A 13,811-nucleotide genomic window follows, 5' to 3' on the forward strand; every position below is an offset into this window, starting at 1 on the left:
AAAATTGAGCAGTGAACTAAGCTCCCCTATCTGAGATGATAGACAAAGAAACTCTGTGTTGTCTAACAATCTCTTAAAGATAAAGTCTGGCATAATCCTCTATGTTGTCTATAGTCTTAACTAGCAAGAAATGGGCCGATTTGTTCCTTCTTTCCATAATTACCCAAATATAGTCATGCTATCTGCGGGAACGCGGTAGACTTATAATGAAGTCCATATTTATCATCTCCCATTCTATTCTAGAATCTTAATATTCTGAGCTACTCCATAAGGTCTTTGGTAATCAACTTTAACTTGTTAGTAGTTTGGGTACTTAGACACAAACTCTGTTATATTCCTATTCATTCCACTCCACCAATATACCTCTCTCAAGTCATGGTATGTCTTCTTAGCATCTGGATGGATGGAGTACATAGAACTGTGGGCATCTTGCATGATTCTCTCTCAAATTCCATCAATTCTTAGAACACACAATCTCCCTCGATACCTCAACACTCCATATCCCTTTTTGGCAAAAGCCATTGCCTTCTGCTTGTGAAACTCGTCTTTCAGTTAAAGGAGAATGGGGTCCTGATCTTGCTTGTCTTTCACCTCTGCAACTATAGATGATTCAGCTCCATTCTGAATTATCGTACCACACTCACTAGAGTGAATAAGTTGAACTCCCAATCATCCAAGTCTATGCACCTCTTTGGCAAATTCTTTTTTCCCTCTTCTATATGGGTAGTGCTCCCCATAGATAACCTGCTAATAGCATCAGCAACAATGTTAACTTTACATGAGTGGTAGAGAATGCTCATGTTAGAATCTTTGAGCAGCTCAAGCCATCTCATCTTCCTCAGGTTCAACTCTTTCTGAGGAAACACATATTGTAGGCTCTTGTAATCTATGAACACATCGACATACAAGCCATAAAGATAGTGATGCCAAATTTTGAGAGCAAATACTACTGCTGCCAACTCAAGGTCGTGAGTCTGGTAGTTCCTCTCATGAATCTTAAGTTGTCTAAAATCATAAGCTATCTCTTTTTCCTTTTGCATTAACACAAAACTGAATCCAACTCTGGATGCATCACTATAGATAACAAAACCGACTGTTCCCTCAGTTAGAAATAGCACTGAAGTAGTAGTCAATCTTGTTTTCAACTCTTGAAAACTCTTCTCACAAGTATCTGACTATTGAAACTTTGCCTCTTTTTGATTTAGCTTAGTCAATAGTGAATATATGGATGAGAAACCTTCAATAAATCTAAAGTAGTAGCCGGCCAAACCCAAGAAACTTCTTATGTTGGTCGGGGATGTGGGCCTTAACAGTTCTTAACCGCTGTAATCTTTTGCGAATCCACTTGTATACCCTCGCCGGATATAATGTTGCCTAAGGATGCCAAAGAAGAAAGCCAAAAAACACACTTTGAGAACTTAGCATATAGCTCCCTATCCTTGAGAGTCTGTAGAAAAATTCTGAGGTTATTGGCATACTCCTCCTCACTCCTCAAATAAATAAATATATCATCTTAAATACAATCACAAACACATCCAATTAGTGTTTGAACACTCTGTTCATCAAGTCCATAAATTCTACAGGAGCATTGGTCTAACCTATGGACATAACAAGAAATTCAAAGTGACCATACCGAGTTCGAAAAATAGTCTTTAGTATGACACATTCTCTCACTTTCAAATGGTGGTATCCTGATCTAAGGTCTATATTTGAGAATCAAGTGTCACCCTAAAGCTGGTCAAACAGATCATCTATCTTTGGAAGGGGATACTTGTTCATTATGGTAACCTTGTTCAGTTGATGATAGGTAATGTACATTCTCAACGACCCATCTTTCTTTCACACAAATAGTATAGGAACGCCCCAAGGTGAGATACTCGGTCTAATAAATCCCTTATCTAGGAGATCTTACAACTGATCTTTCAACTATTTCAACTCGGCAGAAGCCATTCTATATGGTGGAATAGAGATAGGTTACCTATCAAGAAGAACATCAATCCCAAAGTCAATCTGTCTATCAGGAAGGACTCGGGATAGATCCTCAAGAAACATTTTAGGAAGCTCATTTACAATCTGTACTGGCTGAAGAGTAGTGAACTCAACACTATCATCTTTGAGTCAAATGATATGATAAATACACCCTTTTGAGATCAACTTTCTGGCCTTAATGTAGGAGATAAACTTACCCTTAGGCACAACAAGACTACTCTTCCATTCTAAGATATACTCACTCAGAAAACTAAACTTCATAATACAGGTCCTACAATCAATAGAGGCATAACAAGAATATAGCCAGTCCATGCATAGAATAATATCAAAATCAACCATGTCCAACTCAACTAAGTCATCCATGGTATCTTTATGATAGATAGACACCTCACAATTTCCATAGACCCTCTCAGTTAAGATAGACTCATCAGGAATAGATATACTGAAAGGCTCAAGAAGATGCTTAGGAATTTAATCAAATCTACTAGCCATATAAGTAGATATAAATGGTAAAGTATGCCACTCAGATCAATCAAAACATAACAATCAAGAATAAAGACTCATATCATACCCATCATGATGTATAGGGAGCTCTCTTGATCTTGGTGACTACCCATGGCATATAGATGGTTTGTATGCCCGCTCGTACCTGAAGTAGTGCTTCTCTATTTACCTATAGTTGGGGGTTCTATAGAAGAAGACTGGGCTCACTTTCCCTAGGTCAAAAACTCTCTCTGAAAATGGCCCACTTGGGCACATTTATAACAACCAGTCTTCCCCTCTCTACACTTTCGCAAATAGAGCTTACCGTACTTGCCATAAGATGGTTTTCCCTTTGAACCTTGATCCTTACTAGACTGGGAATGATAACCCTGGGCTATGGAATTTTGGTGACTCTGTACCTACTGATCATAATGCAGGTGCACTTGCCGCTGATGGAGGATAGTTCGAAGACCTCTTATGGAAGAAGGACTTGTTGCCCTTACTCTGCCTCTGCTCATTCTCATGCCTAGCTGATTTCACCTTTTTTCTCAAGTGATCTTCCTTGTCTTTCCTCTTATAATCCTCTACGTACTGAGCATACACCATCAACCTAGAAATATCCATGTTAAAAATCAGCAGCAATGATTTGCACTCCTTTTTCACATGTCTCCCCAATCTGGAGACAAACTTTCTCATCTTAAATGGCATATCTGAGACCATTTCTGGAGCATATCTAGATAATTAGATGAATTTAAGGTTGTACTCCTTCACCATCAAGCCCTTTTTCTTCAAATTCATGAACTCTTCCACCTTTGCTTATCTGAATTCTCTAGAAAAGAAGTGATCAAGGAATGTTCCCTTAAACTCATCCCAAATAGCAAGCTCAGTATACTCACCTCTACCTTCTTCCCACTGGTTGTACCACACATTTACCATATTCTTGAGCTGATAAGATAATAACTCAACCCCCTAAATCTCCATAGCATGCATTGCTTTCAAGATCTTCCACATCTCATCAATGAAATTCTGGGGATCCTCCTCAATCTTAGAACCCATGAAGACTAGTGGGTTCATCCTTAAGAATTATCGGATCCTCACCAAAGCTGACGGCTCTTGAGAGCTAGAGATGGGAGCTAGTGAACTCTAGTTAACCCTCTGGCTAGTTATTAGAGGGGTGAGCATAGTGATGGTATCTCTGAAATCAGCTTCTAAAGTAGAAGTTGGCTGAGTAGTAGGCTCTTGCGGTGCCTCATAGGCCTCGTAGGTCGGCCCCTAGTTTAGTAGGTCTCATAGGTCGGACCCTAGTTCTTACTCCAAATGGTGGGGGCATCTCAGATTGCAAAACCTTAGTATTGGTGGTTGTCCTCTGATTGGCGGTATGTTTAGGAGGCATTATCTACAAATGTGTAACGCATGAGTTAGGAAGAAAATTTTAGATTTAAACTCTTTCGCATGAACTCAGAATATGAAAGAAATGAAATAATTCCTAATATCCTATAGCCTTCTGATTATAAGTATGGTGAATAACACACCTATAAGCAAGACTCTACTAGATACGGCTTTATAGACTCCCTAGGACTCACAAAACCTGTGCTCTGATACCAAGTTTGTCACGTCCCTTGAGGGTACCATAGGAGTGGATGGCACTCGAAGACCATGGTTGGTCCTCCAGTCCTATCATGTCAAAAAAATAATTTAGGAAATATCCGACTTAACGGTTCAATACTCTCCATCTTTGGCAACATAGTTATAGGGTTTGAGTTATTACTTATTCTTGTCCAATTCGATGCTCGATAATCCTCCCAAGTCTAAAATCAATAAGTCTCTATCAAACTCTTTCAATCCATCAGTTCTAACAATCAATCCTCTCAATCCATTAATTTTCCAATCATTTAATTAAGAGATTTTTTAGACAATCATTTATTACAACAATCAGTTGAGACCATTAACTTGGGTTAAATTATGGAAATATATAGGACCATCAGTTCATCAACACTATCATCATGCTTATATCATAATCACAATCATACCTTCACAAGTTCAAGGCTCTAGGCTCAATATTCAGATATATATACGATTGAATATCAATCAACATGCAATTAGGGTTTGTGAAGCATATAGTTCAACCCTTATATTCAAGGAATTCATTTGTAGAAAGTATGAACTTATTAATAATCATTAAAATGTGTAAATTTTAGAAAAGGAATTATCAAGGACACATTTTTGGGACTCAATCCATTCACATTCAACCTATCACAATCATGGGCACATGGAGGAAAAAATCCATGTTTTAGTTTAGCCTTACATACCTGGAGTCAAAAAACGATTAAGAACTCGAAGACCTCGCTTGAAGAACTTGAACCCTAACTTTTCTCCTCTTCTCAATTCCTTTCTCTCAAATAATCAATAAATTAATAACACTATTATGCATTCAAGATACTAAAAAGAGAATTAATTTAGTCTTAAAATGTCAAGGTTTTAGTTTGGGAAAGGTGGGAAAAGACATGAATACCCCATTCTTAAAACTTGAATTTAGTCATCTACTAGTTGTCATTACAACTCATAGAAGCTTCTACAAATTGTCAATTGCAATTGTGGAGCTAGACTAGAAAATGGTAAGGGTCTACGACTCTAATCTATGAGTCATAAACTTCTCGACGAGTCATACACACGACTCATCCTGCAGTTTTCTCAGAAGCTTAAAATAATGAATCTCTAGAGTTTCTCTATGGTTCATTTCTACAACTCATAGGAACTTCAACGATTCATCAATTCAACTCTTAGGAATGACTTTCAACTATAGAATTTCGATTAAGTGCCAGGTGCTTCTATGAGTTATTTTTATAACTCGTAGAAACTTTACGACTCGTATATTCACTTGTAGGAAGGGTTTCCAGGATACCGTAATTTACTATGTGGTTGCAGGATCTACTAATCATCCCTACAACTCATAGAACCCTCTACGAATCATAGAGGACACTCGTGGTCCTTAAAGTCAATTCTTTTCCTCAATTTTACTCATCTTCATTGAGCCTAGTTCAGGTTAGGATAACACAGGGTGTTACATCCCCTCTTCTAACTAGAGGTGCTACTTCTGGTACAAATATAGCTGCATGTAGATCTGGTGCAGTTGACCTACGGAGAAGGCACTCATGGGACTAATTATCTAGCTCCATGCAATTATAGCACCCTACAACTATTGGCTCACAGTTGAAGATCAGCCATTTCAGCTAGAAGAACCTGCCTAAATACCATCCTGGCCCTGACTCAGACCGGTGCTAAAGCTACCTAGACGGTGTTGGTCACCCTCTGTAGTGTGAAGTGAAGCCTTGAATGGGCGACTGGATTGACCCTGCTAGAACCTCTAGAGGGGCCTATAATATTAATCCCTAGGCCTAAAATGGTCCCCACCATCCTAGATGGATCTGTTGCTGCTCCCCTCTTGGATCTTGCAACAGAGCTGCTCAAGTGTATGGGCATAGTCCACGACATCCAAAAAGGAGCAGCCCACTAAGACTAAAGAATGAGTCTTAATCCGTAACTGGAGTCTCAAACCTCTGACGAAGCACCAAACTCTCTTCTCCTCAGTAGGTAGGATCACAGTAGCATGGATCCTATTCCAATTGGTAAAATGATATTGGAGCTGATCTCTAATACTCCTAGGGATAAATCAGGCCAAGAATGCCTAAGAAAACTCTGTCCACGATACTAGTGGAGATCCAGCTAGCCTAGTCTCTAAATACAAATACCACTACTGTCGGGTAGTACCATCTAGCTGATAAGTAGTGAAGTCGTCTTCTCTCAACTCCACCAATCCCAAAGTCTATAGCCTCTCATAGAGAGAAAGTAGAAATAAATGGGCATCCTCTCCCACAACCCCAGAAAACCTCAATGGTGATAATCTAAGGAACACCCCGAGTATTTACTGCTCATAAACTGGCATAAGGGCTCTAGATCATCAAGTTGAGTGGTAGGTACTGGTGCCGGCTGGACTACTAATAGCGTTGGTAAAGGCTGACCTTGCGGTGCTGGAGCAACTAGAGTTGGGTCCTAGTGCAAACCCCCCAATAGCAGCTAGTATCTAGGTGAACATTACCTGAAGGTCCAAAGCTGTAATAGGGGTAGTGGCTAAGCTAGTCCAGGGCACCGGTTAAAGATATACTATAGTTTCTTGTGGATCAACTTCCAGCTCTGGAGTCTGCTCTTAGTCCCAAGTTTGAGTTGTAGCCCTGGCACGACCTCGGGGTTGGCCGTCTACCTGCATGCAAGCCATCTTGGAAAAGAGTGGAACAAGTGAGATTTCATGTAACTAATACGACACACACTTCATCATAGTGATACAAAAGAGAACATGTTCCTAAAGATATCCTTTAGCCTCCCAAGATAAATCACGGACGACTCTACACCAATCTGTAAGATTCTACTAGATGTTAGCTCATTACAAGTGAGACAGGTGAACCTGGGGCTCCGATACCAATTTGTCACGATCTGAATCCTTGAGTCATGATGGAGCCTATTAAGACCCTCTAGTAGTCAATCCAACCCATATACCAGAACTGCGAGTAAAGGGATGTAAGGATAGAAGACCAACATTTAAACTAAAATATTATTAAAATAACAGAAACACTAATGAACGGGTGGAAGAAAATCAAACATATATACAAATTAAATATCCCTCTTAGAACCTAAAAGTAACATGTACAGAGCTACTAAAAAATGAGTACATATCCCAAAAGTGGACCACAGAAACAAGACTGTCTCAAAAACCAAAAGACAAACAAAATAAATATGCAAAGGGAGATGGGTATATCCAAAATGTTATGTGCTTAGCCTCACCTCTGATAAAGATTGCAGTTGGCTGGAGATTAATGCATATAGCTAGTACTTGGACCTGCATCACAAAAATAAATTCAGAGTGTAGAATGAGTACCAAAACAACAGGTACCAGTAGGCATCATAGGTCGACTGAGAAAGGAAAGCAAAACTAAAATGAAATTTGAGAAACTAAACACAACTAGAGATAGGAATAAGAAATCAAAATAGGTATGTACAGGTATGTACATGAGCGTACTCACACACAAAGAGGAAGTGGGAAACTAGCTAAATCCACTAGGCTCCCAGAAACTCAATGGGTACATTCGTGCACAACTCTAAAAGTAACAACCCGAACAGACTCTCATAAGCCTGACGAAGCCAAGATAGTTGAAACAAGATGAAGAACTCTGGGGTAGTACCAACAGTGTCATAATATTTTGTGGACTTAAACTGAACCATTTTGAAAGCCTAAGATTCAAAACAAAGCAGGAAAGAGTAAAGGACTTTAACTGAAGAAATATAAGAGGATCAGGGACTTGAACTAAGATTTGAAAGTAACCAACGACTTGAACCAAGGTTTTGATAATCATGGACTTGAACCACATGTAAACAAGACCAAGGACTTGAACCAAGGTAATAGTAGATATGGACTTGAACTAAGGCTAATGAGTAGCTATGGACTTGAACAAAGGCTGATAGTAATGGTGGTCTTGAACCACAGCTAAGTAAGCTCAGGAACTTGAATCGAGGCAATAATACTAAGGCAGGGACTTGAACAGCTCTCGGTGGAGTGATTTGGGGACTTTAACCATGAGTAGAGCTGAATCAGTCAAAATTAGGATCAGTGGCCAATTGAGCATCACGGGAAATACCCTAATCTGAGTGCTAGCAATAAATCACTCCAGGCCAAACCACATTAACCCGAATTGACGAATAAACTTCCAGAACCAAGAATCATGTAATACAGAATTGATTAAAGCATGAAATTATTGATATAAGGTCACAAAGTTGTGTTACTGCCTAGATAAGGCCTAAACTATCAGACTCAAGTCGGCTATATATCAGTATACAAGAAGCTAAACCATTTGAAGCGATGTTAGAGAAGTTCTAAGGCCTAACGACACCAAAATCACGCATTTATATGGAAAATACTAGTATAAGCCTAGACTAAGGCCAAACATGCTTCCACTTACATAAACAAAACACACAGTATATGCCACAAGATACGGATGATCAACAATAACAAGAGATATGCTTTAGTAGCCCAAATTTCCCAAAAATAGAGCCTAAGGCACGAATCTAAGAATTTAACATGGATGACACCTACACACCCCCAAACTCATACAATTCAGTAGACAAATGGATAAGCATGCTTAGTCTACAGAGGGAAAAATAGTAGCTTACATGTAGGTCGATTGTACGCACTCGAACTCAAGTAATCAGAGCTTTTACCTTCTGTACGGCCTTAGAGCGCAGCCACACTAGCAAAAATAGAATCACAGTGTCAATACAGTCATTTTAATACTAAAATTATTGAATTCAGAGACAAACCAATTTTGGAGTCAAAAATCAAGACTGTAGGACCTGCTTCATAAATTATGAAATTAGCTCTATAAAAAAGTTCTAAACGCTACCCCAAACTTGTGTTACAAAAAGGAACACAATCTAGTGCTCAAATTAGTCCCAACACATACATGCATCAAAATCCACCAACAAGATCAAAATACAACTATGCCAGAAGGAAAAATAGGTAAGATTACCTCCAACAAAGGATCTACAGCTAATTCTGATCACAGCATAGTGTTCTTCTCAAAAAACCCATACTTAAGCCGTTTGAATTGCCCAAATTGCCTTACAAATGATAGAGAAATCCATGTTTAAACTTTGATCTCCAATTGAAATTCAAAACTGAAAATACCTCTCAGGTGTAAAAAAAGCAACCCCGAAGATCGATTAAACGACCCCCACCAAGATGCGGGCATCGATTTCGCGATACCTGGTCACTTAAGCAACCAGTTGCTTTAGCGATATATTGGTCTCTTTTACGACTCCCGCCCCAGGTGGTCTGGTCACTCTAGTGACCTCCTTGGTATTTTAGCGGCAAGGGGTCAATTTAGCGATGGCACCAGACATAGCTAGTGCAAAATGGGCTTTGACATGTCCAAATCTCTGACAGGATGCTCGGGAGTCATTCGTAATCTCATGCATGCAAACGAGATAGGCTACTCTATCAAATTTCACATTTTAGACTCAATGGCATATTTAAAATTCCCATACGAGGTCATTTTAACAAAAAGTAGGTCCCATATATAAGTGTCATTTTTAGCTAAATTCTATTGTGGGCCTTGAGATTAGATCAGAAGCCTCGGAAAGCATGCAAAAGTTTATTCCATATCAAACTCGACATTTCAGAACTAATCGCGCTAATCGAATTTTCATTCGAGCAAGATTTCAAAGAATGTTGACTAAAGTCAACCTTAGGCAAAATTTCAAACACTAAAGGGATAAATTACCCTAAACTCGTACCAATTTCCTCGATGCACATATCTATCATGCCACTAGCTTAATTTGGCTATTCTAGAGCTGATGAAACTGTCAAAATTCTATTTTGATATTGTTTACCTAAAATAATTACCGAAATCAACTTTTCAAGTTATAAAAGCTCCAAAATAGGGAAATGGGCCTAAAACCCAAACGAACGACCAGGAGACCAAACAGTCAGTAACAGCAAGTCATAAATTACTTGGGGTTGCTACAAGAACACTCTAAATGATGAAATGAATATTTTAATTCAAAAATGACCTAGAGGGTCATTACATATAAATTATTCAGAAAGGAGAAAAGTAAAAGGGAAATGTCTAAATTAAATGGTAATGATTCATATAGTGTGAGGCATAAAGTATAATAATTTTAAGATAAAATACAGGATTATTTTATCCTTCGTTTGGTGTAAACTATTAGGTAATCCTATATTTATTTATCCCACCATTTATACCTTAGTTGTGATAAGTTATCCCATATACATGATGGAATAACTTATCCTGGTGTAATTTATCTTAGAATAATTAATTCCGATATAACTTATTCCCAACCAAACAACCACTTATACTCTATCCCAAAATTAGTGTCACTTTAGCAAAAAATAATTGTCCCAAAACAAGTGTCATCGTAGGAATTCAAGAAAAAATATTAGTACGTTTTTCCACTATACTCTATTATTAAAGAACTACTTCTTCTTAATAGTGCACAATTATAAAAAAATCTAATAAATAGAGGTAACTTAGTAAACTATACCTTCAATTTATTATTTTCCTTAATGGGCGTGAAATGAGTTGAAATGACACTTATTTTAGGACAGAATAAGTAATAGTGTATAGTTATGTCATTTCAAGTCAATGCTCATTTTCCCAACGAGAAATCCTATTTATCCTAGTAAATACCTTCTTCTCGTTCACTTCATCCTACTACCACGTGTCCTCCCTTTCTCTTAAATTTTTTAGATATAAATATAGACAATTATTACTTGCCAAGAGCCACATACATTATACATGAGGATATACATATATACATATCTTAGAGATAGAGAAAGAGAGATGAATAATGGTAATCATGTTGGTGGTTCAAGAAATGGAGGATTTCATAGCTATCGCAGATCCCCACAACCAACCCCTTCTTTTTCCCCTTCCCCTTCCCCTGGTATGCTACCTAACTTCTCTTTAATTTTTACAAATGCATCGCACATTACTTCTCTATATATATGTATGATAGAAATCTTCATGAATTTTGTATTTGCTATGCTTACTCAAGTCGAGCGTTTTAATTAAAATCTATCTCACAAGGTAGGGGTAAGGTTATGTACACATCACACTTTCAGATTTCACTTGTGGAGTAATATGTACTGACATGTCATTGTTATTGTTGAATATTCATGAAGTTTTGTATATGTTGAAGCACACAAAATACTAGCCTCTTATATATATTTACTCCTTAACCCAGAAAGACAACAAAAAGAATCCAGTTTTCTTAGGAAAGCTAATTTGGGCTTCTAGCTAGCTAATAATTTTCATTAATTCCTCTGAATTTTTCATTATCTTCTTTAGCTCTGTTGAGTCTTGGAAGATAATAAAAATGGAGAGTTGCAACATGTGTATATTTCTTGGCTTGTTGTATCATCATCTTCTGCGCACACACACATACACACACACACACACACACACACATATATATATATATATATATATATATATATATATATTATTACAAAACTAATTATTTTTATATCAAAAATCAATCTATCAATTCATGGTAATGGTGATCGACACGATAATTTCTTGTTTTGTTGAAACTTTAAAGACAAAATGGAAATAAGTAGAAAGCGTGCAATATTGTGTATGTCCTCTCCACCCCTTTTTTGCGCATGTCTCTCTTCCGAAAAGAATAATAAGAAGAGAGAGGGAGAAACAAATTCTTTAAAGTTAGAAAGTTTTAAAATTAGCTAGTTGTATTTCACAAATTAAACACTTTAATTATGGCATAAAAATTGCCTAAAGTGTCAGTTATAATTATAGGAGATCTTCCTATTTTATATATGTAAGTGTCAGCTAATTAACTTGAGTAAATTTATTTTTTTACTTTTTTCTTTTGCCATAAAACAAAAATTTAGAACAAGCTTATCATAATAACAAATATCCATTTTAAGAAGATAATTACAATCTAACAAATATTTCGTAAACCAAAATTTAAGAATCATAGCATATAACATTAAAAACATCTGGTACTACAAATACAATATATGAAAATAGTGGGTAGGGTAGTATCCATTATAAGAAAATTTTATCTTATTCCTATATCAAAATTATGGTAAAAGAAAAGCCTTATGATTAGAGGCTATTGTTTGGATATATGTGAGTTAGTTGAAGAGTACACAAAATAAGATAGGTGATGAAAACTATAAATGAAGCATTTATGTTACTTTAATTATTCTCTATTCACACTAATTAAATAATACATGTTTTTGCTATTTACATGAATATTATCCAAAATTCATCTTCGTCTTACTGTGGTATTACTCTCATATCCATCTATTAATTAGTGAAACATATATAACTATGTGCTATTACCTTGCTGTAATAGTAAATGTGACTTGATAATGTTTAATTAGACTATAAAAGCCTATCTAGTTTTAAAAAAATTAGACAAATATTTTGATGATATATACAATACTTCTGTTTCATTTTACTTTGATGATTTGTTGTTCTGTAAAATTAAGCTACGGAGATGAGCATCAAATGACCTGCTTATCTCCACCAGGCAGTTGATGAATGCATTATTTAGGAGCAATACCGATTCATGCCAAACATAGTTGAAATCATGCACAGGAGACTTTCTTCACATACCAAGATATCAGATGAAGCCAAACAAATCATGCAAGAATTTGTCTCTTTGTTCATATGCTTCGTAACATGCGCAACCTATGATCATTATCATCATGATCAATGCAACACCATCACCATTGAAGACGTGTTTTGGGTAATTAGAAAGTTTGATTTTGATGACTATATTGAACTCTTGTCTTTGTACTTATATAGTTAGTGTGAGGATGATGGTGGTGAGCTTGGATCTCAGAGAAGGGAGAATTTGTTGAAGCATCCAATGGTTGATCAAGCTCTAGGCTGCAACATCATGCCTTATCACCTGCCTCTTCATTTTCCTATTGCTCATCACCACTTTGTGTATCCACCATCAATGAGAAATGGTGATACGCAGGGGGATGCATCAAATGAAAGCATTTCTCAATTTGCAGTGGCTTCAGAGGATAGTGACGTTGAGTCTCCTACGGAGGAGGGTAAGGAGTGATCAATTTCTCTCCTAAAGGAATTAAGTTGTTGAAACTTCAAGAGAAGTGAAGAAAGTATACTATATTTTTATGTTATCTAATTTTTGACTTATTGAAAATCTAATATGGTTCTTCATTTGCAGAGTTTAGGAATGTGTCTTTCAAATTAAGTAAGACAAATGGTGGCCCCTCTAATTGGCTATTTATTTGTTGTTTATTTATTTTTGTTGCCTATCTATTTTAAGAATTCAGTTGGTAATTGCTTGTGACTTGTATATATTTTGATGCAAAATCCTTGTAATCAATCAAACACCAATTGTTGGAGAAATAAAAAAGAGAAAAAAAGTTGAAATTTTATTTGTAAAATGGATATATATACACACACATATTAGTCTTAGGGCACCTACATTCCACGTGAATCCTATGTTAATTAGTTCTAATATTTTTAAAATGATATAACTAATATAGTAATATGTTTGTGATGAGTAGCACTAACATTGAAATAATGCAAATATACAAAACTCAATGGATATATGGTGAGCCGATTCGACCACCGTATATAGATGAATCTAAGATGATTAGTTATTGTTTGAAAACCTAAATTGAGCAATGTTGGCTCAAAGTGCAAATAATTCACATGTAGAAGATTTTGTCTTGTCTTGAAGATATTGTAACTTCATTGCCTCTA

General features: G+C 36.7%; 1 pseudogene; it reads left to right on the plus strand.

The window, feature by feature from the left end:
* Positions 1-10,880: 10,880 nt before the first annotated feature.
* On the plus strand, positions 10,881-13,143 carry LOC129875795 (nuclear transcription factor Y subunit B-6-like; annotated as a pseudogene).
* The last annotated feature ends 668 nt before the right edge of the window (positions 13,144-13,811 follow it).

The sequence above is a fragment of the Solanum dulcamara genome, chromosome 2 (assembly GCF_947179165.1).
Source record: "Solanum dulcamara chromosome 2, daSolDulc1.2, whole genome shotgun sequence".
Lineage (NCBI taxonomy): Eukaryota > Viridiplantae > Streptophyta > Magnoliopsida > Solanales > Solanaceae > Solanum > Solanum dulcamara.